Here is a 25,009-nt window from a genome sequence, read left to right as displayed (position 1 = left end):
TTCAGTGAAACCCATTTATTTTCTTTATACTGGTAGAAAGGATACTAATTAATATTTCTATATTTCTTGTCGTGGAAAAGGCAGGGGGAGTTAATTTGACAGTAAAAGGGATGTAATCCACATTCGTTAGATGTTCGAGTTATCGAGATGGATTATAACTACCTATTTATACATCAGGAAAAGATTACTAATTTGGAAAAAAATAACAGGTGTTTTATTCATATAGGAAATCAAAATTTACTTGAAGAAAAAAAATTCCATTTTAGATTAATGCAACGTGTGGATGTTTCAGATGTTTGGGATATCATCTGTCTTCTCCGAGGAGAGCAATGTAGACCTTAAACCTGGCATATGTACTAGCAAACTAGGGTATGTTATACCAAGCTTAGACCATTAACTGTCTTTATTGCGTTTGGTACAATTCCAATAGGTGGTCCACACATGGTTAAGTAAAGATTCAGACATGTTTAGGCTGCCGTTAATGAAATTGAGTCGCAATTATTACTTCCGGATCAGTACCCACAAAAGTAGTCCCAGTCTATATTTAGAGCATTGTTTCCTCTCTCGTTTCGGTAGTGGTACGCAGCTTAGATTTCGGCTTTTGAGGTATAGATTTCAGGAAAATTAAATTGAAAACTCTTTGTAAAATGAGCATCAATGAGTTTCTCTTCCTACTGCTAAAACTGCTTCTCTGTTAGATCCAACTCGCGAAAAAGGCGCATAACATATTCCCATGTTGTTGTTGTGGGAATAACGCCATTTTTCAGCACGTGATAGGCTATACATGGCGGCCAGTATAAATAGTGGCATAAGAAACTGGAGAAAACCTCGGGAAGAGCCACCGACTCACGAGAGGCTAATGGCAACCTTTCTCATATACACACATAGACCGACCCCGAGACCCGAACCACGTGGATCGAGATGAGATGGCAGTGATTGGTAAAGTCGAGCGCTTTAGAACACTCGGCCATCCGGGTTCCCGTTTAATTCCATGTAGTTTAAAATTAGCATTTAAAACCTTAATACTTACGTGTAAATTCTTCATTTCTTTTAAGATATGTCACCTGCTGTGATACATCGCCAGCATTGAAAATTATTTTCTGTCGGAAACGTGTCATGCCGTTTTCATAGATTTGTATGTTTTGAGTTTAAATGAATGCAGCCGGTGTTACTATCCATCAAAAATAATAGTAATACAAAGTTTATGTAAGTAACAACTCAGATTTCGTTAGAGATTTTCAATCACAAATACATAAAAGTAGCTAGAAATACGAGGCCTCCAAAGTTGCATATTAAAACTTGCTGGTACTCTGTGACATGTGAATGGTTTTAAGATTGTTCTTTTTGAATTATTTTTAGGCAGCCATAGTCAAAAAAATTTCCTTAATGTTATTTCGTCTGTTTTGCTTTAATTTGGTTTCGTTAGATGCCTCAAGGAGCAAATCTGAGCAGCTTTGATCATTAATGAAATTGTAAAGCCGATGTAATAAGCCTTTCCCAAAGAATTTATTAATTTCTTAGAATTAGTTCGAAGATGAAATATACCATGGCACATGCTCATAGGTAGAGAAAAAAAGAATGAACAGATCACAACAAACAAACAAAAAACCCCAACCATGTTGCCACTTGCACATGGACGTAAGCTTATGGTGCTTTAGGTTCGTTGATATTAGACACACACACACACACACACACACACTGTTTACTCATATTCAGCGTGATGTTGTGAGTTTGACGCTATTTTCCAACAATAACAAGAAAAAAACAACTTGCATCTTTCAAATGCAATTAATATTACAGTACCTTCGGTTCTTTGATTTTCAGTCAAAACACACACACACACACACACACACACACACACACACACACACACTCGTGCATGTATATACACAGGGCGTTTTTACTGCAGACGAGTTTCAAATATACACTTAACAGATCTTAATTTCCAAAACTTTGATACATCTAGTCCACAATCGTTAGATCACGCCTCTTTTTATTAGCGGATTGATTATTCAGATTGGTTTTACTGGGTTTAATGCCATTTTGCAGCACATGATTGGTATATATATGAACGCTAAATTGATACACTTTGGATGACCATATGCAAATATAATACTTGTACATACATTTGCATACATATTCCACGCAAACTAGACCAGCAAGTAGATCATCGCTTCTTTTGTTTTTTTCTGACACTACCGGTAATGTCAGGGGAGAAAAAAGAAGAAAAGGCGGAGATCTACTTGTTGGTCTAAAAAGCAAACGTGCATCTACATACATGTATTTGAATAAGATCACATCAAATGCTAAATTCATAAACATAAGATAATGTTACTTACTTCCAAACACACATGCATACCATATACATGTGAGATAAAGAGGACAAAATAGAAGGTATGATGCGAGAAAGTGACGTGATAACTAACATACTTCTGGTCCAGTAATATTCAGGGAACATAATATTCCTGATAAACTCCATTTGTCAATAAATCGAACAAGGTCAGATCCATAAGGACATAGAACACAATTAATTTTACTCTATGTTCTCTACATTTGTTTCTCAATACTTCTTAAATCCCTAAAAAATGCATAAATATAACTCTTCTGTCACCACCAAAATGAGAGGAAAAAATATTCTAAAAATAGACTTGAACTACATCTATTGGTACTGAACTGGATGTACTAATTGTGACCTGATTCCTGACAGGCCCAATTTGTTATGGCCAATTTTAGTCAAACTTTTATATTTGCATGCCACACCTATTTCAATTTTATACATGAAGTCTTTTTGAATTTTATTACAAACAAGACACGTGACACCTTTCAGAAAGTGTGTAGTGCTGGTGTTCCACAGGGTGCAAGTTTTGGTCCAAGTGCTCTTGAGAAACCAAAACTTAATTTGCTATATCTTCCTTAATTATAAGAATTTTTCAATGCAATGAAAACCTGAATGTACAAGGCCTCTCTGAGAATATGTTTACAATTTGAAATTATTGATAAAGGAAATTTAAATAAACATTTAAATTTTAAAAACTACATTTTATTGAAAATATAAATTTTCCTACAAGTTTTAAAATTCAGTTTGACAAATTTTAGACAGCAAAGTTGACTAATACATGGTATTTAAAACAAATGGTAGCTTAAGTCTGTACAAGTGATATCATTTTTCCCAGGGTTAGTGAAGCAACACAGCTCATAGTGATTTTGGCAGCAAACCGCAATATGCCTGTCCAGATGCATATAGGTGTAGACACTAAAGAAACAGTGACAGGTGCTATGTTCCACATATTGTGTCAGGTACGTAGGCAGTTGTTTGTATAAGTAATAGCGCACTCAGATTTAAAGTTCGGATGGGACCACTACCATGTTGTATAGCAAAAATGCATTCCATTTCAATGTCAATAACTACAAAAGGTGACAATGGGATAGGAAAATACAGTTTCTAGGGAGGCTCTACCTTACTGAAAAATGGTGTTATTCTCTCTCATGAAGACCTAAGCCATGTCTTTGTGGTGCTATATATCAGTGTGGTGATATGAACTAATCATGGTCACTTATGACAGTACACTTCACATGTCCTTATGAAACCTTGCTATCACCACCGGACTACTGGAGAGCTTCCAAACTGATCCAACTCTAACATTTTGTTCCAGATACAATGTTAGACCTGAAAAGATATAACATGTCTCACTTGATTCTAGAAAACAGTAAGATGTAGGTAAATGAATTTAAAATGTGTTCGATATGGTGATTTCAAAATAACATTAAGGTTGCAAGCATGGGAAAAATATTAAACATGACAGACTGACACTCAAAAAGGTGAAGCGATGACCATGTATTAAAGTGATAAATTCATCCTAAAAATATATGGGGTTTCTAGAAGCATATTTAGCCATTTACAGGTTAAATAGCAAATCAGGTAGACTATGTATCATACAGTTTAAGGCAATGTTGGGGCGGTGAGGTTTGATCATTGGTGCAAACATTAGTACATACCAGTATACAGGAAGGTCAATCGACAATGTAATAAATTAAAATATATGACTATAAGCGATCTTATTCATGAGGGAAATAACAATTTTGGATATTGCAGATGAATACAGCAAAATGTGGCCACACAGATCAACTATAGATACCAATAAATCCTATATCGTCAACTAAATGTGAAATTCTGATCCCCAAAACGTGAAAACCAGGATGGACATTTACATATGTGGGACATATACAATGTACTTGTTAAGATCAAATGTGCAAACAAAATTCAAATGATCTGTTTCAACATTTATCATTAAGAGTGTTGGTTACCAATTATTAAACTCAATGATTCAATGGAATCAGATATCAGCTGATGCTACAATACTGCACACTGTCATAGTACTAAATTGAAATATGTTATCATACATAGGCCTACTCATGATGAAAATAACATTTTGGGATATTTTCAGCGCACACAGCCAGAAATGGGCCTTACAGATTCACTATATGTACAATGTCAGCCTATATGATGTACTGAATGTGAACGTTTGATCCCAAACATTCTAAAATATATGAATATTTGTTCATGTGGGATATGTAGCTATCGCAAAATCAGTTGTACAAAGTTAAATTCAAATAATCTGTTTGAATATTTCTTATGCAATCTTTAGAGTGTCAGTTAACAAATATTATTAGTAATTAATAATGCATAAAGCAAGATGGATCATCAGCATTCCCATAACATCATATAGGCCACAATGCTGCACTACACCAATCAATATCGTAACCAAACTGAACAATACAATGGAATGCATTTTGTGTTCAGCTTATATTATTTTGCTGTTTTCTTACATCCAAGGGTAATATACATGGGGAAAGTATATTTTATCCCTTTGAACTGTATTTCATTCTGGGACAGTTTAAAATGATTTAGTAGAGAACTTGACTAGGTTCTAGTATAAAGTTTTCATCTCTGTCCTCTCACTAAATACCCTATAACTATGTTTGTAAAAAATTACTGAAGGCCATACAAGCAGATATGTGTTACTCAGGAAGTGACCCCATGATAAACACATAAATTAACTGCTTGGACCCCTAATAATTACTTTGAATGACCAATACAAATTGGAATTTTGTCTTCGTGTATTTTAAATGATGGTCTCATTTTGACTTACAAAGATATTTTCTCTGACAAAATTTGACAAATATCCAACATTGGAACTTATATATGGTGTAGGAATATTTACATGCTGATATCATTTAATATCATTTCAACAAATATTATATATTTTGGAGTAAATGTTTTAATTTTTTATACTTCTTTTTAAATTTCATTTAAATTTTTCAAAATAAAACTTAACTTTTTATTTCTAATTTCATTCTACTGTTTTTCAAAGTCAATATACATAACATATTGAAATTTCATGTGTCGTTCATTAATAATAAAGATTTAATACCAGTTTAATCTTTACTCAAATACTGCACTGACAGGACATAGCACAATTAATTTTGTTATATGTTCTCTACATTTGGTTCTCGAGACTGACATTTCCACTGTGTGACAATCAGTACAAATCATATGTTAATCTAAAAATACCTTCACGGTGAAGTTCTTGCCAAAGGTTTTTTTGAGAGGCTGGACTGTCAACAGAGCAGTATGTAAACAGAACACATATTTCACTTCCGGATCATCACCATGGCCTTATTACTGACTATGCACTATCGCCGAAATACACATGGAAAACCACACCTGAGCTCATATTCTCAAGAATAAACAATGACCTTTAAATCCCTATCAAAATCGCATAAATATAACTCTTCTATCACCATGACAATGAGAGAGGAATAAATGTTCTAACAATAGACTAGAACTACCTTTGTGAGTACCGAACTGGAAGTACTGAGACCTGATTATATAATCATCGGTTACTATCTTCCATTTGGATCTGGTTAGAAGAAAAGAGAACAAAATGCTAAATTTGAACTAGAGGTTTACTTTAATTGAATTGGTACCTCACCAAAGTGAGGCTTCAAAGAATGGTCTATAGACTCATTAAATGTTCCTCTCCACGGTAATCTTTAGTAAAAGGCGAAAGATTAATACGATGTGAAGAGAAACCAGAGTAATCATTATACTTTCACGCTTTATTTTGAAGAGAAATAGTTTGAACTTTCCAAATGCTTTTGTAAAGACGATAGTGGAATGGTTATGTCTACAAAGATCCAAAAGGGTCATAGTTTTCAATATACAGTGTCATTTTGCTATTGGCTATTTTGAATTTCAGTGAAACCCATTTATTTTCTTTATACTGGTAGAAAGGATACTAATTAATATTTCTATATTTCTTGTCGTGGAAAAGGCAGGGGGAGTTAATTTGACAGTAAAAGGGATGTAATCCACATTCGTTAGATGTTCGAGTTATCGAGATGGATTATAACTACCTATTTATACATCAGGAAAAGATTACTAATTTGGAAAAAAATAACAGGTGTTTTATTCATATAGGAAATCAAAATTTACTTGAAGAAAAAAAATTCCATTTTAGATTAATGCAACGTGTGGATGTTTCAGATGTTTGGGATATCATCTGTCTTCTCCGAGGAGAGCAATGTAGACCTTAAACCTGGCATATGTACTAGCAAACTAGGGTATGTTATACCAAGCTTAGACCATTAACTGTCTTTATTGCGTTTGGTACAATTCCAATAGGTGGTCCACACATGGTTAAGTAAAGATTCAGACATGTTTAGGCTGCCGTTAATGAAATTGAGTCGCAATTATTACTTCCGGATCAGTACCCACAAAAGTAGTCCCAGTCTATATTTAGAGCATTGTTTCCTCTCTCGTTTCGGTAGTGGTACGCAGCTTAGATTTCGGCTTTTGAGGTATAGATTTCAGGAAAATTAAATTGAAAACTCTTTGTAAAATGAGCATCAATGAGTTTCTCTTCCTACTGCTAAAACTGCTTCTCTGTTAGATCCAACTCGCGAAAAAGGCGCATAACATATTCCCATGTTGTTGTTGTGGGAATAACGCCATTTTTCAGCACGTGATAGGCTATACATGGCGGCCAGTATAAATAGTGGCATAAGAAACTGGAGAAAACCTCGGGAAGAGCCACCGACTCACGAGAGGCTAATGGCAACCTTTCTCATATACACACATAGACCGACCCCGAGACCCGAACCACGTGGATCGAGATGAGATGGCAGTGATTGGTAAAGTCGAGCGCTTTAGAACACTCGGCCATCCGGGTTCCCGTTTAATTCCATGTAGTTTAAAATTAGCATTTAAAACCTTAATACTTACGTGTAAATTCTTCATTTCTTTTAAGATATGTCACCTGCTGTGATACATCGCCAGCATTGAAAATTATTTTCTGTCGGAAACGTGTCATGCCGTTTTCATAGATTTGTATGTTTTGAGTTTAAATGAATGCAGCCGGTGTTACTATCCATCAAAAATAATAGTAATACAAAGTTTATGTAAGTAACAACTCAGATTTCGTTAGAGATTTTCAATCACAAATACATAAAAGTAGCTAGAAATACGAGGCCTCCAAAGTTGCATATTAAAACTTGCTGGTACTCTGTGACATGTGAATGGTTTTAAGATTGTTCTTTTTGAATTATTTTTAGGCAGCCATAGTCAAAAAAATTTCCTTAATGTTATTTCGTCTGTTTTGCTTTAATTTGGTTTCGTTAGATGCCTCAAGGAGCAAATCTGAGCAGCTTTGATCATTAATGAAATTGTAAAGCCGATGTAATAAGCCTTTCCCAAAGAATTTATTAATTTCTTAGAATTAGTTCGAAGATGAAATATACCATGGCACATGCTCATAGGTAGAGAAAAAAAGAATGAACAGATCACAACAAACAAACAAAAAACCCCAACCATGTTGCCACTTGCACATGGACGTAAGCTTATGGTGCTTTAGGTTCGTTGATATTAGACACACACACACACACACACACACACTGTTTACTCATATTCAGCGTGATGTTGTGAGTTTGACGCTATTTTCCAACAATAACAAGAAAAAAACAACTTGCATCTTTCAAATGCAATTAATATTACAGTACCTTCGGTTCTTTGATTTTCAGTCAAAACACACACACACACACACACACACACACACACACACTCGTGCATGTATATACACAGGGCGTTTTTACTGCAGACGAGTTTCAAATATACACTTAACAGATCTTAATTTCCAAAACTTTGATACATCTAGTCCACAATCGTTAGATCACGCCTCTTTTTATTAGCGGATTGATTATTCAGATTGGTTTTACTGGGTTTAATGCCATTTTGCAGCACATGATTGGTATATATATGAACGCTAAATTGATACACTTTGGATGACCATATGCAAATATAATACTTGTACATACATTTGCATACATATTCCACGCAAACTAGACCAGCAAGTAGATCATCGCTTCTTTTGTTTTTTTCTGACACTACCGGTAATGTCAGGGGAGAAAAAAGAAGAAAAGGCGGAGATCTACTTGTTGGTCTAAAAAGCAAACGTGCATCTACATACATGTATTTGAATAAGATCACATCAAATGCTAAATTCATAAACATAAGATAATGTTACTTACTTCCAAACACACATGCATACCATATACATGTGAGATAAAGAGGACAAAATAGAAGGTATGATGCGAGAAAGTGACGTGATAACTAACATACTTCTGGTCCAGTAATATTCAGGGAACATAATATTCCTGATAAACTCCATTTGTCAATAAATCGAACAAGGTCAGATCCATAAGGACATAGAACACAATTAATTTTACTCTATGTTCTCTACATTTGTTTCTCAATACTTCTTAAATCCCTAAAAAATGCATAAATATAACTCTTCTGTCACCACCAAAATGAGAGGAAGAAATATTCTAAAAATAGACTTGAACTACATCTATTGGTACTGAACTGGATGTACTAATTGTGACCTGATTCCTGACAGGCCCAATTTGTTATGGCCAATTTTAGTCAAACTTTTATATTTGCATGCCACACCTATTTCAATTTTATACATGAAGTCTTTTTGAATTTTATTACAAACAAGACACGTGACACCTTTCAGAAAGTGTGTAGTGCTGGTGTTCCACAGGGTGCAAGTTTTGGTCCAAGTGCTCTTGAGAAACCAAAACTTAATTTGCTATATCTTCCTTAATTATAAGAATTTTTCAATGCAATGAAAACCTGAATGTACAAGGCCTCTCTGAGAATATGTTTACAATTTGAAATTATTGATAAAGGAAATTTAAATAAACATTTAAATTTTAAAAACTACATTTTATTGAAAATATAAATTTTCCTACAAGTTTTAAAATTCAGTTTGACAAATTTTAGACAGCAAAGTTGACTAATACATGGTATTTAAAACAAATGGTAGCTTAAGTCTGTACAAGTGATATCATTTTTCCCAGGGTTAGTGAAGCAACACAGCTCATAGTGATTTTGGCAGCAAACCGCAATATGCCTGTCCAGATGCATATAGGTGTAGACACTAAAGAAACAGTGACAGGTGCTATGTTCCACATATTGTGTCAGGTACGTAGGCAGTTGTTTGTATAAGTAATAGCGCACTCAGATTTAAAGTTCGGATGGGACCACTACCATGTTGTATAGCAAAAATGCATTCCATTTCAATGTCAATAACTACAAAAGGTGACAATGGGATAGGAAAATACAGTTTCTAGGGAGGCTCTACCTTACTGAAAAATGGTGTTATTCTCTCTCATGAAGACCTAAGCCATGTCTTTGTGGTGCTATATATCAGTGTGGTGATATGAACTAATCATGGTCACTTATGACAGTACACTTCACATGTCCTTATGAAACCTTGCTATCACCACCGGACTACTGGAGAGCTTCCAAACTGATCCAACTCTAACATTTTGTTCCAGATACAATGTTAGACCTGAAAAGATATAACATGTCTCACTTGATTCTAGAAAACAGTAAGATGTAGGTAAATGAATTTAAAATGTGTTCGATATGGTGATTTCAAAATAACATTAAGGTTGCAAGCATGGGAAAAATATTAAACATGACAGACTGACACTCAAAAAGGTGAAGCGATGACCATGTATTAAAGTGATAAATTCATCCTAAAAATATATGGGGTTTCTAGAAGCATATTTAGCCATTTACAGGTTAAATAGCAAATCAGGTAGACTATGTATCATACAGTTTAAGGCAATGTTGGGGCGGTGAGGTTTGATCATTGGTGCAAACATTAGTACATACCAGTATACAGGAAGGTCAATCGACAATGTAATAAATTAAAATATATGACTATAAGCGATCTTATTCATGAGGGAAATAACAATTTTGGATATTGCAGATGAATACAGCAAAATGTGGCCACACAGATCAACTATAGATACCAATAAATCCTATATCGTCAACTAAATGTGAAATTCTGATCCCCAAAACGTGAAAACCAGGATGGACATTTACATATGTGGGACATATACAATGTACTTGTTAAGATCAAATGTGCAAACAAAATTCAAATGATCTGTTTCAACATTTATCATTAAGAGTGTTGGTTACCAATTATTAAACTAAATGATTCAATGGAATCAGATATCAGCTGATGCTACAATACTGCACACTGTCATAGTACTAAATTGAAATATGTTATCATACATAGGCCTACTCATGATGAAAATAACATTTTGGGATATTTTCAGCGCACACAGCCAGAAATGGGCCTTACAGATTCACTATATGTACAATGTCAGCCTATATGATGTACTGAATGTGAACGTTTGATCCCAAACATTCTAAAATATATGAATATTTGTTCATGTGGGATATGTAGCTATCGCAAAATCAGTTGTACAAAGTTAAATTCAAATAATCTGTTTGAATATTTCTTATGCAATCTTTAGAGTGTCAGTTAACAAATATTATTAGTAATTAATAATGCATAAAGCAAGATGGATCATCAGCATTCCCATAACATCATATAGGCCACAATGCTGCACTACACCAATCAATATCGTAACCAAACTGAACAATACAATGGAATGCATTTTGTGTTCAGCTTATATTATTTTGCTGTTTTCTTACATCCAAGGGTAATATACATGGGGAAAGTATATTTTATCCCTTTGAACTGTATTTCATTCTGGGACAGTTTAAAATGATTTAGTAGAGAACTTGACTAGGTTCTAGTATAAAGTTTTCATCTCTGTCCTCTCACTAAATACCCTATAACTATGTTTGTAAAAAATTACTGAAGGCCATACAAGCAGATATGTGTTACTCAGGAAGTGACCCCATGATAAACACATAAATTAACTGCTTGGACCCCTAATAATTACTTTGAATGACCAATACAAATTGGAATTTTGTCTTCGTGTATTTTAAATGATGGTCTCATTTTGACTTACAAAGATATTTTCTCTGACAAAATTTGACAAATATCCAACATTGGAACTTATATATGGTGTAGGAATATTTACATGCTGATATCATTTAATATCATTTCAACAAATATTATATATTTTGGAGTAAATGTTTTAATTTTTTATACTTCTTTTTAAATTTCATTTAAATTTTTCAAAATAAAACTTAACTTTTTATTTCTAATTTCATTCTACTGTTTTTCAAAGTCAATATACATAACATATTGAAATTTCATGTGTCGTTCATTAATAATAAAGATTTAATACCAGTTTAATCTTTACTCAAATACTGCACTGACAGGACATAGCACAATTAATTTTGTTATATGTTCTCTACATTTGGTTCTCGAGACTGACATTTCCACTGTGTGACAATCAGTACAAATCATATGTTAATCTAAAAATACCTTCACGGTGAAGTTCTTGCCAAAGGTTTTTTTGAGAGGCTGGACTGTCAACAGAGCAGTATGTAAACAGAACACATATTTCACTTCCGGATCATCACCATGGCCTTATTACTGACTATGCACTATCGCCGAAATACACATGGAAAACCACACCTGAGCTCATATTCTCAAGAATAAACAATGACCTTTAAATCCCTATCAAAATCGCATAAATATAACTCTTCTATCACCATGACAATGAGAGAGGAATAAATGTTCTAACAATAGACTAGAACTACCTTTGTGAGTACCGAACTGGAAGTACTGAGACCTGATTATATAATCATCGGTTACTATCTTCCATTTGGATCTGGTTAGAAGAAAAGAGAACAAAATGCTAAATTTGAACTAGAGGTTTACTTTAATTGAATTGGTACCTCACCAAAGTGAGGCTTCAAAGAATGGTCTATAGACTCATTAAATGTTCCTCTCCACGGTAATCTTTAGTAAAAGGCGAAAGATTAATACGATGTGAAGAGAAACCAGAGTAATCATTATACTTTCACGCTTTATTTTGAAGAGAAATAGTTTGAACTTTCCAAATGCTTTTGTAAAGACGATAGTGGAATGGTTATGTCTACAAAGATCCAAAAGGGTCATAGTTTTCAATATACAGTGTCATTTTGCTATTGGCTATTTTGAATTTCAGTGAAACCCATTTATTTTCTTTATACTGGTAGAAAGGATACTAATTAATATTTCTATATTTCTTGTCGTGGAAAAGGCAGGGGGAGTTAATTTGACAGTAAAAGGGATGTAATCCACATTCGTTAGATGTTCGAGTTATCGAGATGGATTATAACTACCTATTTATACATCAGGAAAAGATTACTAATTTGGAAAAAAATAACAGGTGTTTTATTCATATAGGAAATCAAAATTTACTTGAAGAAAAAAAATTCCATTTTAGATTAATGCAACGTGTGGATGTTTCAGATGTTTGGGATATCATCTGTCTTCTCCGAGGAGAGCAATGTAGACCTTAAACCTGGCATATGTACTAGCAAACTAGGGTATGTTATACCAAGCTTAGACCATTAACTGTCTTTATTGCGTTTGGTACAATTCCAATAGGTGGTCCACACATGGTTAAGTAAAGATTCAGACATGTTTAGGCTGCCGTTAATGAAATTGAGTCGCAATTATTACTTCCGGATCAGTACCCACAAAAGTAGTCCCAGTCTATATTTAGAGCATTGTTTCCTCTCTCGTTTCGGTAGTGGTACGCAGCTTAGATTTCGGCTTTTGAGGTATAGATTTCAGGAAAATTAAATTGAAAACTCTTTGTAAAATGAGCATCAATGAGTTTCTCTTCCTACTGCTAAAACTGCTTCTCTGTTAGATCCAACTCGCGAAAAAGGCGCATAACATATTCCCATGTTGTTGTTGTGGGAATAACGCCATTTTTCAGCACGTGATAGGCTATACATGGCGGCCAGTATAAATAGTGGCATAAGAAACTGGAGAAAACCTCGGGAAGAGCCACCGACTCACGAGAGGCTAATGGCAACCTTTCTCATATACACACATAGACCGACCCCGAGACCCGAACCACGTGGATCGAGATGAGATGGCAGTGATTGGTAAAGTCGAGCGCTTTAGAACACTCGGCCATCCGGGTTCCCGTTTAATTCCATGTAGTTTAAAATTAGCATTTAAAACCTTAATACTTACGTGTAAATTCTTCATTTCTTTTAAGATATGTCACCTGCTGTGATACATCGCCAGCATTGAAAATTATTTTCTGTCGGAAACGTGTCATGCCGTTTTCATAGATTTGTATGTTTTGAGTTTAAATGAATGCAGCCGGTGTTACTATCCATCAAAAATAATAGTAATACAAAGTTTATGTAAGTAACAACTCAGATTTCGTTAGAGATTTTCAATCACAAATACATAAAAGTAGCTAGAAATACGAGGCCTCCAAAGTTGCATATTAAAACTTGCTGGTACTCTGTGACATGTGAATGGTTTTAAGATTGTTCTTTTTGAATTATTTTTAGGCAGCCATAGTCAAAAAAATTTCCTTAATGTTATTTCGTCTGTTTTGCTTTAATTTGGTTTCGTTAGATGCCTCAAGGAGCAAATCTGAGCAGCTTTGATCATTAATGAAATTGTAAAGCCGATGTAATAAGCCTTTCCCAAAGAATTTATTAATTTCTTAGAATTAGTTCGAAGATGAAATATACCATGGCACATGCTCATAGGTAGAGAAAAAAAGAATGAACAGATCACAACAAACAAACAAAAAACCCCAACCATGTTGCCACTTGCACATGGACGTAAGCTTATGGTGCTTTAGGTTCGTTGATATTAGACACACACACACACACACACACACACTGTTTACTCATATTCAGCGTGATGTTGTGAGTTTGACGCTATTTTCCAACAATAACAAGAAAAAAACAACTTGCATCTTTCAAATGCAATTAATATTACAGTACCTTCGGTTCTTTGATTTTCAGTCAAAACACACACACACACACACACACACACACACACACACACACTCGTGCATGTATATACACAGGGCGTTTTTACTGCAGACGAGTTTCAAATATACACTTAACAGATCTTAATTTCCAAAACTTTGATACATCTAGTCCACAATCGTTAGATCACGCCTCTTTTTATTAGCGGATTGATTATTCAGATTGGTTTTACTGGGTTTAATGCCATTTTGCAGCACATGATTGGTATATATATGAACGCTAAATTGATACACTTTGGATGACCATATGCAAATATAATACTTGTACATACATTTGCATACATATTCCACGCAAACTAGACCAGCAAGTAGATCATCGCTTCTTTTGTTTTTTTCTGACACTACCGGTAATGTCAGGGGAGAAAAAAGAAGAAAAGGCGGAGATCTACTTGTTGGTCTAAAAAGCAAACGTGCATCTACATACATGTATTTGAATAAGATCACATCAAATGCTAAATTCATAAACATAAGATAATGTTACTTACTTCCAAACACACATGCATACCATATACATGTGAGATAAAGAGGACAAAATAGAAGGTATGATGCGAGAAAGTGACGTGATAACTAACATACTTCTGGTCCAGTAATATTCAGGGAACATAATATTCCTGATAAACTCCATTTGTCAATAAATCGAACAAGGTCAGATCCATAAGGACATAGAACACAATTAATTTTACTCTATGTTCTCTACATTTGTTTCTCAATACTTCTTAAATCCCTAAAAAATGCATAAATATAACTCTTCTGTCACCACCAAAATGAGAGGAAAAAATATTCTAAAAATAGACTTGAACTACATCTATTGGTACTGAACTGGATGTACTAATTGTGACCTGATTCCTGACAGGCCCAATTTGTTATGGCCAATTTTAGTCAAACTTTTATATTTGCATGCCACACCTATTTCAATTTTATACATGAAGTCTTTTTGAATTTTATTACAAACAAGACACGTGACACCTTTCAGAAAGTGTGTAGTGCTGGTGTTCCACAGGGTGCAAGTTTTGGTCCAAGTGCTCTTGAGAAACCAAAACTTAATTTGCTATATCTTCCTTAATTATAAGAATTTTTCAATGCAATGAAAACCTGAATGTACAAGGCCTCTCTGAGAATATGTTTACAATTTGAAATTATTGATAAAGGAAATTTAAATAAACATTTAAATTTTAAAAACTACATTTTATTGAAAATATAAATTTTCCTACAAGTTTTAAAATTCAGTTTGACAAATTTTAGACAGCAAAGTTGACTAATACATGGTATTTAAAACAAATGGTAGCTTAAGTCTGTACAAGTGATATCATTTTTCCCAGGGTTAGTGAAGCAACACAGCTCATAGTGATTTTGGCAGCAAACCGCAATATGCCTGTCCAGATGCATATAGGTGTAGACACTAAAGAAACAGTGACAGGTGCTATGTTCCACATATTGTGTCAGGTACGTAGGCAGTTGTTTGTATAAGTAATAGCGCACTCAGATTTAAAGTTCGGATGGGACCACTACCATGTTGTATAGCAAAAATGCATTCCATTTCAATGTCAATAACTACAAAAGGTGACAATGGGATAGGAAAATACAGTTTCTAGGGAGGCTCTACCTTACTGAAAAATGGTGTTATTCTCTCTCATGAAGACCTAAGCCATGTCTTTGTGGTGCTATATATCAGTGTGGTGATATGAACTAATCATGGTCACTTATGACAGTACACTTCACATGTCCTTATGAAACCTTGCTATCACCACCGGACTACTGGAGAGCTTCCAAACTGATCCAACTCTAACATTTTGTTCCAGATACAATGTTAGACCTGAAAAGATATAACATGTCTCACTTGATTCTAGAAAACAGTAAGATGTAGGTAAATGAATTTAAAATGTGTTCGATATGGTGATTTCAAAATAACATTAAGGTTGCAAGCATGGGAAAAATATTAAACATGACAGACTGACACTCAAAAAGGTGAAGCGATGACCATGTATTAAAGTGATAAATTCATCCTAAAAATATATGGGGTTTCTAGAAGCATATTTAGCCATTTACAGGTTAAATAGCAAATCAGGTAGACTATGTATCATACAGTTTAAGGCAATGTTGGGGCGGTGAGGTTTGATCATTGGTGCAAACATTAGTACATACCAGTATACAGGAAGGTCAATCGACAATGTAATAAATTAAAATATATGACTATAAGCGATCTTATTCATGAGGGAAATAACAATTTTGGATATTGCAGATGAATACAGCAAAATGTGGCCACACAGATCAACTATAGATACCAATAAATCCTATATCGTCAACTAAATGTGAAATTCTGATCCCCAAAACGTGAAAACCAGGATGGACATTTACATATGTGGGACATATACAATGTACTTGTTAAGATCAAATGTGCAAACAAAATTCAAATGATCTGTTTCAACATTTATCATTAAGAGTGTTGGTTACCAATTATTAAACTCAATGATTCAATGGAATCAGATATCAGCTGATGCTACAATACTGCACACTGTCATAGTACTAAATTGAAATATGTTATCATACATAGGCCTACTCATGATGAAAATAACATTTTGGGATATTTTCAGCGCACACAGCCAGAAATGGGCCTTACAGATTCACTATATGTACAATGTCAGCCTATATGATGTACTGAATGTGAACGTTTGATCCCAAACATTCTAAAATATATGAATATTTGTTCATGTGGGATATGTAGCTATCGCAAAATCAGTTGTACAAAGTTAAATTCAAATAATCTGTTTGAATATTTCTTATGCAATCTTTAGAGTGTCAGTTAACAAATATTATTAGTAATTAATAATGCATAAAGCAAGATGGATCATCAGCATTCCCATAACATCATATAGGCCACAATGCTGCACTACACCAATCAATATCGTAACCAAACTGAACAATACAATGGAATGCATTTTGTGTTCAGCTTATATTATTTTGCTGTTTTCTTACATCCAAGGGTAATATACATGGGGAAAGTATATTTTATCCCTTTGAACTGTATTTCATTCTGGGACAGTTTAAAATGATTTAGTAGAGAACTTGACTAGGTTCTAGTATAAAGTTTTCATCTCTGTCCTCTCACTAAATACCCTATAACTATGTTTGTAAAAAATTACTGAAGGCCATACAAGCAGATATGTGTTACTCAGGAAGTGACCCCATGATAAACACATAAATTAACTGCTTGGACCCCTAATAATTACTTTGAATGACCAATACAAATTGGAATTTTGTCTTCGTGTATTTTAAATGATGGTCTCATTTTGACTTACAAAGATATTTTCTCTGACAAAATTTGACAAATATCCAACATTGGAACTTATATATGGTGTAGGAATATTTACATGCTGATATCATTTAATATCATTTCAACAAATATTATATATTTTGGAGTAAATGTTTTAATTTTTTATACTTCTTTTTAAATTTCATTTAAATTTTTCAAAATAAAACTTAACTTTTTATTTCTAATTTCATTCTACTGTTTTTCAAAGTCAATATACATAACATATTGAAATTTCATGTGTCGTTCATTAATAATAAAGATTTAATACCAGTTTAATCTTTACTCAAATACTGCACTGACAGGACATAGCACAATTAATTTTGTTATATGTTCTCTACATTTGGTTCTCGAGACTGACATTTCCACTGTGTGACAATCAGTACAAATCATATGTTAATCTAAAAATACCTTCACGGTGAAGTTCTTGCCAAAGGTTTTTTTGAGAGGCTGGACTGTCAACAGAGCAGTATGTAAACAGAACACATATTTCACTTCCGGATCATCACCATGGCCTTATTACTGACTATGCACTATCGCCGAAATACACATGGAAAACCACACCTGAGCTCATATTCTCAAGAATAAACAATGACCTTTAAATCCCTATCAAAATCGCATAAATATAACTCTTCTATCACCATGACAATGAGAGAGGAATAAATGTTCTAACAATAGACTAGAACTACCTTTGTGAGTACCGAACTGGAAGTACTGAGACCTGATTATATAATCATCGGTTACTATCTTCCATTTGGATCTGGTTAGAAGAAAAGAGAACAAAATGCTAAATTTGAACTAGAGGTTTACTTTAATTGAATTGGTACCTCACCAAAGTGAGGCTTCAAAGAATGGTCTATAGACTCATTAAATGTTCCTCTCCACGGTAATCTTTAGTAAAAGGCGAAAGATTAATACGATGTGAAGAGAAACCAGAGTAATCATTATACTTTCACGCTTTATTTTGAAGAGAAATAGTTTGAACTTTCCAAATGCTTTTGTAAAGACGATAGTGGAATGGTTATGTCTACAAAGATCCAAAAGGGTCATAGTTTTCAATATACAGTGTCATTTTGCTATTGGCTATTTTGAATTTCAGTGAAACCCATTTATTTTCTTTATACTGGTAGAAAGGATACTAATTAATATTTCTATATTTCTTGTCGTGGAAAAGGCAGGGGGAGTTAATTTGACAGTAAAAGGGATGTAATCCACATTCGTTAGATGTTCGAGTTATCGAGATGGATTATAACTACCTATTTATACATCAGGAAAAGATTACTAATTTGGAAAAAAATAACAGGTGTTTTATTCATATAGGAAATCAAAATTTACTTGAAGAAAAAAAATTCCATTTTAGATTAATGCAACGTGTGGATGTTTCAGATGTTTGGGATATCATCTGTCTTCTCCGAGGAGAGCAATGTAGACCTTAAACCTGGCATATGTACTAGCAAACTAGGGTATGTTATACCAAGCTTAGACCATTAACTGTCTTTATTGCGTTTGGTACAATTCCAATAGGTGGTCCACACATGGTTAAGTAAAGATTCAGACATGTTTAGGCTGCCGTTAATGAAATTGAGTCGCAATTATTACTTCCGGATCAGTACCCACAAAAGTAGTCCCAGTCTATATTTAGAGCATTGTTTCCTCTCTCGTTTCGGTAGTGGTACGCAGCTTAGATTTCGGCTTTTGAGGTATAGATTTCAGGAAAATTAAATTGAAAACTCTTTGTAAAATGAGCATCAATGAGTTTCTCTTCCTACTGCTAAAACTGCTTCTCTGTTAGATCCAACTCGCGAAAAAGGCGCATAACATATTCCCATGTTGTTGTTGTGGGAATAACGCCATTTTTCAGCACGTGATAGGCTATACATGGCGGCCAGTATAAATAGTGGCATAAGAAACTGGAGAAAACCTCGGGAAGAGCCACCGACTCACGAGAGGCTAATGGCAACCTTTCTCATATACACACATAGACCGACCCCGAGACCCGAACCACGTGGATCGAGATGAGATGGCAGTGATTGGTAAAGTCGAGCGCTTTAGAACACTCGGCCATCCGGGTTCCCGTTTAATTCCATGTAGTTTAAAATTAGCATTTAAAACCTTAATACTTACGTGTAAATTCTTCATTTCTTTTAAGATATGTCACCTGCTGTGATACATCGCCAGCATTGAAAATTATTTTCTGTCGGAAACGTGTCATGCCGTTTTCATAGATTTGTATGTTTTGAGTTTAAATGAATGCAGCCGGTGTTACTATCCATCAAAAATAATAGTAATACAAAGTTTATGTAAGTAACAACTCAGATTTCGTTAGAGATTTTCAATCACAAATACATAAAAGTAGCTAGAAATACGAGGCCTCCAAAGTTGCATATTAAAACTTGCTGGTACTCTGTGACATGTGAATGGTTTTAAGATTGTTCTTTTTGAATTATTTTTAGGCAGCCATAGTCAAAAAAATTTCCTTAATGTTATTTCGTCTGTTTTGCTTTAATTTGGTTTCGTTAGATGCCTCAAGGAGCAAATCTGAGCAGCTTTGATCATTAATGAAATTGTAAAGCCGATGTAATAAGCCTTTCCCAAAGAATTTATTAATTTCTTAGAATTAGTTCGAAGATGAAATATACCATGGCACATGCTCATAGGTAGAGAAAAAAAGAATGAACAGATCACAACAAACAAACAAAAAACCCCAACCATGTTGCCACTTGCACATGGACGTAAGCTTATGGTGCTTTAGGTTCGTTGATATTAGACACACACACACACACACACACACACACTGTTTACTCATATTCAGCGTGATGTTGTGAGTTTGACGCTATTTTCCAACAATAACAAGAAAAAAACAACTTGCATCTTTCAAATGCAATTAATATTACAGTACCTTCGGTTCTTTGATTTTCAGTCAAAACACACACACACACACACACACTCGTGCATGTATATACACAGGGCGTTTTTACTGCAGACGAGTTTCAAATATACACTTAACAGATCTTAATTTCCAAAACTTTGATACATCTAGTCCACAATCGTTAGATCACGCCTCTTTTTATTAGCGGATTGATTATTCAGATTGGTTTTACTGGGTTTAATGCCATTTTGCAGCACATGATTGGTATATATATGAACGCTAAATTGATACACTTTGGATGACCATATGCAAATATAATACTTGTACATACATTTGCATACATATTCCACGCAAACTAGACCAGCAAGTAGATCATCGCTTCTTTTGTTTTTTTCTGACACTACCGGTAATGTCAGGGGAGAAAAAAGAAGAAAAGGCGGAGATCTACTTGTTGGTCTAAAAAGCAAACGTGCATCTACATACATGTATTTGAATAAGATCACATCAAATGCTAAATTCATAAACATAAGATAATGTTACTTACTTCCAAACACACATGCATACCATATACATGTGAGATAAAGAGGACAAAATAGAAGGTATGATGCGAGAAAGTGACGTGATAACTAACATACTTCTGGTCCAGTAATATTCAGGGAACATAATATTCCTGATAAACTCCATTTGTCAATAAATCGAACAAGGTCAGATCCATAAGGACATAGAACACAATTAATTTTACTCTATGTTCTCTACATTTGTTTCTCAATACTTCTTAAATCCCTAAAAAATGCATAAATATAACTCTTCTGTCACCACCAAAATGAGAGGAAAAAATATTCTAAAAATAGACTTGAACTACATCTATTGGTACTGAACTGGATGTACTAATTGTGACCTGATTCCTGACAGGCCCAATTTGTTATGGCCAATTTTAGTCAAACTTTTATATTTGCATGCCACACCTGTTTCAATTTTATACATGAAGTCTTTTTGAATTTTATTACAAACAAGACACGTGACACCTTTCAGAAAGTGTGTAGTGCTGGTGTTCCACAGGGTGCAAGTTTTGGTCCAAGTGCTCTTGAGAAACCAAAACTTAATTTGCTATATCTTCCTTAATTATAAGAATTTTTCAATGCAATGAAAACCTGAATGTACAAGGCCTCTCTGAGAATATGTTTACAATTTGAAATTATTGATAAAGGAAATTTAAATAAACATTTAAATTTTAAAAACTACATTTTATTGAAAATATAAATTTTCCTACAAGTTTTAAAATTCAGTTTGACAAATTTTAGACAGCAAAGTTGACTAATACATGGTATTTAAAACAAATGGTAGCTTAAGTCTGTACAAGTGATATCATTTTTCCCAGGGTTAGTGAAGCAACACAGCTCATAGTGATTTTGGCAGCAAACCGCAATATGCCTGTCCAGATGCATATAGGTGTAGACACTAAAGAAACAGTGACAGGTGCTATGTTCCACATATTGTGTCAGGTACGTAGGCAGTTGTTTGTATAAGTAATAGCGCACTCAGATTTAAAGTTCGGATGGGACCACTACCATGTTGTATAGCAAAAATGCATTCCATTTCAATGTCAATAACTACAAAAGGTGACAATGGGATAGGAAAATACAGTTTCTAGGGAGGCTCTACCTTACTGAAAAATGGTGTTATTCTCTCTCATGAAGACCTAAGCCATGTCTTTGTGGTGCTATATATCAGTGTGGTGATATGAACTAATCATGGTCACTTATGACAGTACACTTCACATGTCCTTATGAAACCTTGCTATCACCACCGGACTACTGGAGAGCTTCCAAACTGATCCAACTCTAACATTTTGTTCCAGATACAATGTTAGACCTGAAAAGATATAACATGTCTCACTTGATTCTAGAAAACAGTAAGATGTAGGTAAATGAATTTAAAATGTGTTCGATATGGTGATTTCAAAATAACATTAAGGTTGCAAGCATGGGAAAAATATTAAACATGACAGACTGACACTCAAAAAGGTGAAGCGATGACCATGTATTAAAGTGATAAATTCATCCTAAAAATATATGGGGTTTCTAGAAGCATATTTAGCCATTTACAGGTTAAATAGCAAATCAGGTAGACTATGTATCATACAGTTTAAGGCAATGTTGGGGCGGTGAGGTTTGATCATTGGTGCAAACATTAGTACATACCAGTATACAGGAAGGTCAATCGACAATGTAATAAATTAAAATATATGACTATAAGCGATCTTATTCATGAGGGAAATAACAATTTTGGATATTGCAGATGAATACAGCAAAATGTGGCCACACAGATCAACTATAGATACCAATAAATCCTATATCGTCAACTAAATGTGAAATTCTGATCCCCAAAACGTGAAAACCAGGATGGACATTTACATATGTGGGACATATACAATGTACTTGTTAAGATCAAATGTGCAAACAAAATTCAAATGATCTGTTTCAACATTTATCATTAAGAGTGTTGGTTACCAATTATTAAACTCAATGATTCAATGGAATCAGATATCAGCTGATGCTACAATACTGCACACTGTCATAGTACTAAATTGAAATATGTTATCATACATAGGCCTACTCATGATGAAAATAACATTTTGGGATATTTTCAGCGCACACAGCCAGAAATGGGCCTTACAGATTCACTATATGTACAATGTCAGCCTATATGATGTACTGAATGTGAACGTTTGATCCCAAACATTCTAAAATATATGAATATTTGTTCATGTGGGATATGTAGCTATCGCAAAATCAGTTGTACAAAGTTAAATTCAAATAATCTGTTTGAATATTTCTTATGCAATCTTTAGAGTGTCAGTTAACAAATATTATTAGTAATTAATAATGCATAAAGCAAGATGGATCATCAGCATTCCCATAACATCATATAGGCCACAATGCTGCACTACACCAATCAATATCGTAACCAAACTGAACAATACAATGGAATGCATTTTGTGTTCAGCTTATATTATTTTGCTGTTTTCTTACATCCAAGGGTAATATACATGGGGAAAGTATATTTTATCCCTTTGAACTGTATTTCATTCTGGGACAGTTTAAAATGATTTAGTAGAGAACTTGACTAGGTTCTAGTATAAAGTTTTCATCTCTGTCCTCTCACTAAATACCCTATAACTATGTTTGTAAAAAATTACTGAAGGCCATACAAGCAGATATGTGTTACTCAGGAAGTGACCCCATGATAAACACATAAATTAACTGCTTGGACCCCTAATAATTACTTTGAATGACCAATACAAATTGGAATTTTGTCTTCGTGTATTTTAAATGATGGTCTCATTTTGACTTACAAAGATATTTTCTCTGACAAAATTTGACAAATATCCAACATTGGAACTTATATATGGTGTAGGAATATTTACATGCTGATATCATTTAATATCATTTCAACAAATATTATATATTTTGGAGTAAATGTTTTAATTTTTTATACTTCTTTTTAAATTTCATTTAAATTTTTCAAAATAAAACTTAACTTTTTATTTCTAATTTCATTCTACTGTTTTTCAAAGTCAATATACATAACATATTGAAATTTCATGTGTCGTTCATTAATAATAAAGATTTAATACCAGTTTAATCTTTACTCAAATACTGCACTGACAGGACATAGCACAATTAATTTTGTTATATGTTCTCTACATTTGGTTCTCGAGACTGACATTTCCACTGTGTGACAATCAGTACAAATCATATGTTAATCTAAAAATACCTTCACGGTGAAGTTCTTGCCAAAGGTTTTTTTGAGAGGCTGGACTGTCAACAGAGCAGTATGTAAACAGAACACATATTTCACTTCCGGATCATCACCATGGCCTTATTACTGACTATGCACTATCGCCGAAATACACATGGAAAACCACACCTGAGCTCATATTCTCAAGAATAAACAATGACCTTTAAATCCCTATCAAAATCGCATAAATATAACTCTTCTATCACCATGACAATGAGAGAGGAATAAATGTTCTAACAATAGACTAGAACTACCTTTGTGAGTACCGAACTGGAAGTACTGAGACCTGATTATATAATCATCGGTTACTATCTTCCATTTGGATCTGGTTAGAAGAAAAGAGAACAAAATGCTAAATTTGAACTAGAGGTTTACTTTAATTGAATTGGTACCTCACCAAAGTGAGGCTTCAAAGAATGGTCTATAGACTCATTAAATGTTCCTCTCCACGGTAATCTTTAGTAAAAGGCGAAAGATTAATACGATGTGAAGAGAAACCAGAGTAATCATTATACTTTCACGCTTTATTTTGAAGAGAAATAGTTTGAACTTTCCAAATGCTTTTGTAAAGACGATAGTGGAATGGTTATGTCTACAAAGATCCAAAAGGGTCATAGTTTTCAATATACAGTGTCATTTTGCTATTGGCTATTTTGAATTTCAGTGAAACCCATTTATTT

General features: G+C 34.0%; 4 non-coding genes across 4 annotated transcripts; all 4 read right to left on the bottom strand.

The window, feature by feature from the left end:
• Nucleotides 1-5,986: 5,986 nt before the first annotated feature.
• LOC149777051 (U5 spliceosomal RNA) lies at nt 5,987-6,102 on the bottom strand. Its single transcript, XR_016416325.1, has one exon. It is a non-coding gene; the product is annotated as a U5 spliceosomal RNA (small nuclear RNA).
• Nucleotides 6,103-12,233: 6,131 nt separating this feature from the next.
• Nucleotides 12,234-12,349, bottom strand: LOC149777050 (U5 spliceosomal RNA). The gene has a single exon (XR_016416324.1). It is a non-coding gene; the product is annotated as a U5 spliceosomal RNA (small nuclear RNA).
• Nucleotides 12,350-18,484: 6,135 nt separating this feature from the next.
• LOC149777049 (U5 spliceosomal RNA) lies at nt 18,485-18,600 on the bottom strand. The gene has a single exon (XR_016416323.1). It is a non-coding gene; the product is annotated as a U5 spliceosomal RNA (small nuclear RNA).
• A 6,119-nt stretch (nt 18,601-24,719) lies between these two features.
• On the bottom strand, nt 24,720-24,835 carry LOC149777048 (U5 spliceosomal RNA). The gene has a single exon (XR_016416322.1). It is a non-coding gene; the product is annotated as a U5 spliceosomal RNA (small nuclear RNA).
• Between the last annotated feature and the right edge of the window lie 174 nt (nt 24,836-25,009).

The sequence above is a fragment of the Sinohyriopsis cumingii genome, chromosome 18 (assembly GCF_028554795.1).
Source record: "Sinohyriopsis cumingii isolate HCF-2022 chromosome 18, ASM2855479v2, whole genome shotgun sequence".
Lineage (NCBI taxonomy): Eukaryota > Metazoa > Mollusca > Bivalvia > Unionida > Unionidae > Sinohyriopsis > Sinohyriopsis cumingii.
This window is presented reverse-complemented; position numbering and strand designations above follow the sequence as displayed.